The sequence below is a fragment of the Silene latifolia genome, chromosome 9 (assembly GCF_048544455.1).
Source record: "Silene latifolia isolate original U9 population chromosome 9, ASM4854445v1, whole genome shotgun sequence".
Lineage (NCBI taxonomy): Eukaryota > Viridiplantae > Streptophyta > Magnoliopsida > Caryophyllales > Caryophyllaceae > Silene > Silene latifolia.
Window position 1 is genome coordinate 149,115,476 of NC_133534.1, and position 5,257 is coordinate 149,120,732.

Here is a 5,257-nt window from a genome sequence, read left to right on the forward strand (position 1 = left end):
TGGTGATTTCCTTTGCTTGACTATCCTTTTGCATTTGAGTGAAAAACTCTTGTTGATTCTTTTGCATTTGGAGGACCGCTTTTTGAACATCAAAACCTTGGTCATTTTGTTGATTGTATGGAGTTTGATTTTGGTAACCTTGGTTTTGGTTGTAAAAGGGTCTTTGATTTTGGTTTCTCATGGGAGGTGGGGTGTATGTTGGTTGAGGGTTTTGAACATTTTGGCTTTTGTATGAGAGATTTGGGTGGAATTTGGTGTTTTCATTGTAATAATTTGAATAAGGGGTACCACTCTTGTATGCTTGAAAAGCATTCACTTGTTCATTTGTTCCCCTACATTCACTTTGGTCATGTCCCAAAGTTCCACAATTCTCACATATCCCACTTGGGATTGATGAAGATGCCGCCATGGCATTAACATGATGTTTTGGTGATTTTGAGGCTTCTTCAAGTCTAGCCATAGCTTTTTCGAACTTCAAGTTGATGGTATCAATGTGAGCACTAAGTTGAGCACCCAATTGAGTAACGGAGTCCACTTCATGCTTTCCTCCTCTAGTAGCCTTGCGGGGCCTACTATATTGTGAATTATGGACCGTCATTTCCTCAATCTTGTTCCAAGTTTGATTGTCGTCAACTTCGGTGAACATACCATTTGATCCCATGTTGAGAATGTTTCTTGAGTCTTCATAAAGACCATTCCAAAATTGTTGAACCAAGAACCACTCGCTAAGTCCATGATGTGGACATGAGCGACAAATTCCCTTGAACCGCTCCCAAGCTTCATACAAAGATTCTTCATCTCTTTGCTTAAAGCCCGTAATTTGAGCTCTTAGCATGTTAGTCTTTCCGGTGGGTAGAACTTTTTGTAGAAAGCTAGAGCCAACTTCTTCCAAGAGTCAATTCTGAGAGTAGCCTTATCAAGGCCCTTCAACCATTATTTTGCGGTGCCAATTAGAGAAAAAGGGAATAAGACCCATCGAATTTGGTCTTGAGTTACACCGGTTTGTGAAATCGCATCACAATAGTCACAAAAAGTCTCAATGTGAGAGTGAGGGTCTTCACTAGGCATCCCCCCAAATTGGTTTCTTTCGACTAATTGGATAAATGCGGATTTGGCAATAAAATTTCCGGTTAAGTGTTGTGGTGTAGGAGCACCATTGGGTAGGTTCTCCTCGGTTGGTACGGAATGTGATGAAAATTTAGGCATTGTGGGTTGATTTTATGTTGGATTTTGTGTTGGGTTCTCTTCACCTTATCTTGCAAAAGGGTTGATGAACTCAATATCGTTTGGTTGAATATCTACAACCTCACCAATACCTCTCAAAGTACCTCTAGCAAGTCTTCTATTATTTGTCAAAGTCCTTTAAATTTCGTGATCAAAGGGTAACAAGTTACCTTGTGATCTTCTAGACATGCAAAATATCAAACAACTTGAAAATAATTAGAACAAACCTTGAGGAGTTTTACTTCCCCAAGGCAAAGAACGACACAACTAATTAACAATCTAAGAAAATCTAAATCAAGTTAACACCGTCCCCGGCAACGGCGCCATTTTTGGTCGAGCCCTCTTGAGAGGTTTAGTTTTCAGTACTTGTCGTTAGGAGCACCTAGACCAAAACAATATTTATAACTTCACAAACAACTCTACAATTAGTAAAGAGGTAAGTAAAGGTCGGATCCCAAGGGATGGGTATTGAAGTGAGATTTTCAATTGCAAGTAGCGGTGTCTAGGGGTGTCACAATTTGGGGTTGGAATAGAAGATCACTAAACTAAATAGCAATAAAAGTAAATAAGCAAGATGATTAAAAGGGGATGTAAACAATTGATAAAAGGCACTAGGGTGTCATGAGGTCATAGGAGATTCATGGGAATTTATCATACAAACATATTCTCAAATTATAAGCAAGCAATTATTGTTGTGATGGGTCGAGTTGGTTTATATCTTACAATCCTAGGAAAGTTTGGGTCCCGGAGCCGAATCGATTAGATTGTACAACACCTACAAGTCGACTTAATCTTCCCTACTCAACTATATGCATGGTCTAATGAGACTCGAGTTGGTTTATATCTTACAAGTCTCATTCAAAAGGTAAGTGATGGGTAAAAAATGCAAGGATTCATAGGCTCGCATTTCATCAAACATAACATGTGCATAAGTTGAGATCACAACAAGCAAGCAAATAAACTATAAAACATATTAAATTAAGCATGAATCATTCCCCATGTTGGTTTCCCCTAATTACCCTGATGTGACCATAATTTAAGCACATTTAGTCCCCGAATTAGCCTTGTTCCCATGCTTTTTAGTGCATATTTGGGTCATTTATTGTCTTTAGTTCTTTGTTTTGCATATTCTTTGAGGTTTTGTGTCCTTGGTAGGAAAGGAGTGCAAACCTTGCATTTTCATGGCAAAATGAAGCTAAATTGATTGAATTCAATGACCAAGCATCAAGGAAAGACAAGATTAGAAGGCCTTTGTACATACTATAGTAGATGGGCAATGATGAGAAAATATTCTTACACCCCCGAGGAAATCCTCAAGGAATTTAGGAAGAAAAAGGAAGAAAAGAAGAAGGAACGAAACTGTAAGACAATCAGGGCGGATTGTCCTCAAGACGCCCGTCCAGCACCCACAATCCGCGCGTCTTCCTCCACAGGACGCCCGTCCAAAACGCCACCAATCCGCCCGTCTTCACCTTCTGGACGCCCGTCCAGAAACACCCAAATCGGCCCGTCCCGTGCCTAAGACGCCCGGATTCCCATACAGTCTTTTCGTCTTCTACAAGCTTCAAGGAAGGATGCGCATCTTTTTCTAAGACCGGAGTCTCCCTAGAGACCGGCGATTCCTCAAGGACTTAATCGTTATTTAAGCCCTTAGTTAACCCTAATTTATGTACCTAATCCCCACTATAAATACCCCATTAGTCTAATTAGAAGAGCATGTTCTTCTTAGCAATCTTTAGTGTAGTTAATATCAATCAAATCTCTCTTTAATCTTGTAATCAACATTTAATCAAGTTTTAATACAAGATTTATTTCCTTAATCTCTCTCTTGTTCATCCTTCATTTTGGGTAATTGAAGATTATTTGGGTTATTATTGGGAGATTGACAACCTTCCAATCAAGCATCAAGTACTTCTTTTATTCTTTGCTTTATTATTGGTATCATTAGTAGGTATAATTCTCTTAATCCCTTTTTAATTATTGTTAATCACTTTCATTTATTCATCATGTTTCACTTTGTTGGTATGATTGACAACCTTGCTAGCATGTTCAACATGATAATGAGTGAGTAGTTTCCTTAGCTAGGGTTAATGGGTAATTAGGGGAAACCAACATGGGGAATGATTCATTCTTAATTTAATATGTTTTCATAGTTTATTTGCTTGCTTGTTGTGATCTCAATTTATGCACATGTTATGTTTGATGAAATGTGAGCCTATGAATCCTTGCATTTTTTACCCATCACCTATCTTTTCAATGAGACTTGTAAGACATAAACCAACTCGAGTCTCATTAGACCATGCATATTGTTGAGTAGGGAAGATTAAGTCGACTTGAGGTGTTGTACAATCTAATCAATTCGGCTCCGGGGCCCAAACTTTCCTAGGATTGTAAGATATAAACCAACTCGATCCATCACAATAATAATTGCTTGCTTATAATTTGAGAATATGTTTGTATGATCAATTCCCATGAATCCCCTATGACCCCATGACACCCTAGTGCCTTTTATCAATTGTTTACATCCCTTTTTAATCATCTTGCTTGTTTACTTTCATTGCTAATTAGTTTAGTGATCTTCTACTTCAAACCCCAAATTGTGACACCCTTAGACACCACTAGTTGCAATAGAAAATATCATCTCAATTCCCGTCCATTGGGATCCGACCTTTACTTGCCTCTTTACTAATTGTAGAGTTGTTTGTGAAGTTATAAATTGTGTTTTGGTCTAGGTGCTCTTAACGACAAGTACCGAAAACTAAACCTCCATCGTGAGTCCGACCAAAAATGGCGACGTTGCCGGGGACGGTGTTAACTTGATTTAGATTTTCTTATATTGTTATTAGTTGTGTCTTTCTTTGCCTTAGGGAAGTAAAACTCCTCAAGGTTTGTTCTAATTATTTTCGAGTTGTTTGATATTTTGCATGTCTTGAAGGTCACAAGGTGACTTGTTACCCTTTGATCACGAAATTGAAAGGACTTTGACAAAAAATAGAAGACTTGCTAGGAGAACTTTGAGAGGTATTGGTGAGGTTGTAGATATTCAACCAAACATAATTTAGTTCATCAACCCTTTTGCAAGAGAAGGTGAGGAGAACCCAACACAAAATCCAATACAAAACCAACCCACAATGCCTAAGTTTTCATCACATTCCGTACCCACCGAGGAGAACCTACCCAATGGTACTCCCACACCACAACATCTAACCGGAAATTTTCTTGCCAAATCCGCATTTATCCAATTAGTCGAAAGAAGCTAATTTGGGGGGATGCCTAGTGAAGACCCTCATTCTCATATGGAGACTTTTTGTGACTATTGAGATGCGATTTCTCAAACCAGTGTAACTCAAGACCAAATTCGATGGGTCTTATTTCCTTTTTCTCTAATTGGTACCGCGAAACAATGGTTAAAAGTCCTTGATAAGGCTACTCTCGGAATTGATTCTTGGAAGAAGTTGGCTCTAGCTTTCTACAAAAAGTTCTATCCACCAGAGAAGACTAACATGCTAAGAGCTCAAATTACGGGCTTTAAGCAAAGAGATGAGGAATCCTTGTATGAATCTTGGGAGCGATTCAAGGGAATTTGTCGCTCATGTCCTCACCATGGATTTAGCGAGTGGTTCTTGGTACAACAATTTTGGAACGGTCTTTATGAAGACTCAAGAAACATTCTCAACATGGGATCAAATGGAATGTTCACCGAAGTTGACGACAATCAAACTTGGAACAAGATTGAGGAAATGGCGGTCCATAACTCACAATATAGTAGACCTCGCAAGGCTACTAGAGGAGGAAAGCATGAAGTGGACTCCATTACTCAATTGGGTGCTCAACTTAGTGCTCACATTGATACCATCAACTTGAAGTTTGAAAAAGCTATGGCTAGACTTGAAGAAGCCTCAAAATCACCAAAGCATCATGTTAATGCCATGACGGCATCTTCATCAATCCCAAGTGGGATATGTGAGAATTGTGGAACTTTGGGACACGACCAAAGTGAATGTAGGGGAACAAATGAACAAGTGAATGCTTT

General features: G+C 38.9%; 2 non-coding genes across 2 annotated transcripts; one reads left to right on the forward strand and one right to left on the reverse strand.

The window, feature by feature from the left end:
• The first annotated feature begins 728 nt into the window (after window positions 1-728).
• On the forward strand, window positions 729-835 carry LOC141602880 (small nucleolar RNA R71). The gene has a single exon (XR_012524786.1). It is a non-coding gene; the product is annotated as a small nucleolar RNA R71 (small nucleolar RNA).
• Window positions 836-4,727: 3,892 nt separating this feature from the next.
• LOC141602879 (small nucleolar RNA R71) lies at window positions 4,728-4,834 on the reverse strand. Its single transcript, XR_012524785.1, has one exon. It is a non-coding gene; the product is annotated as a small nucleolar RNA R71 (small nucleolar RNA).
• Between the last annotated feature and the right edge of the window lie 423 nt (window positions 4,835-5,257).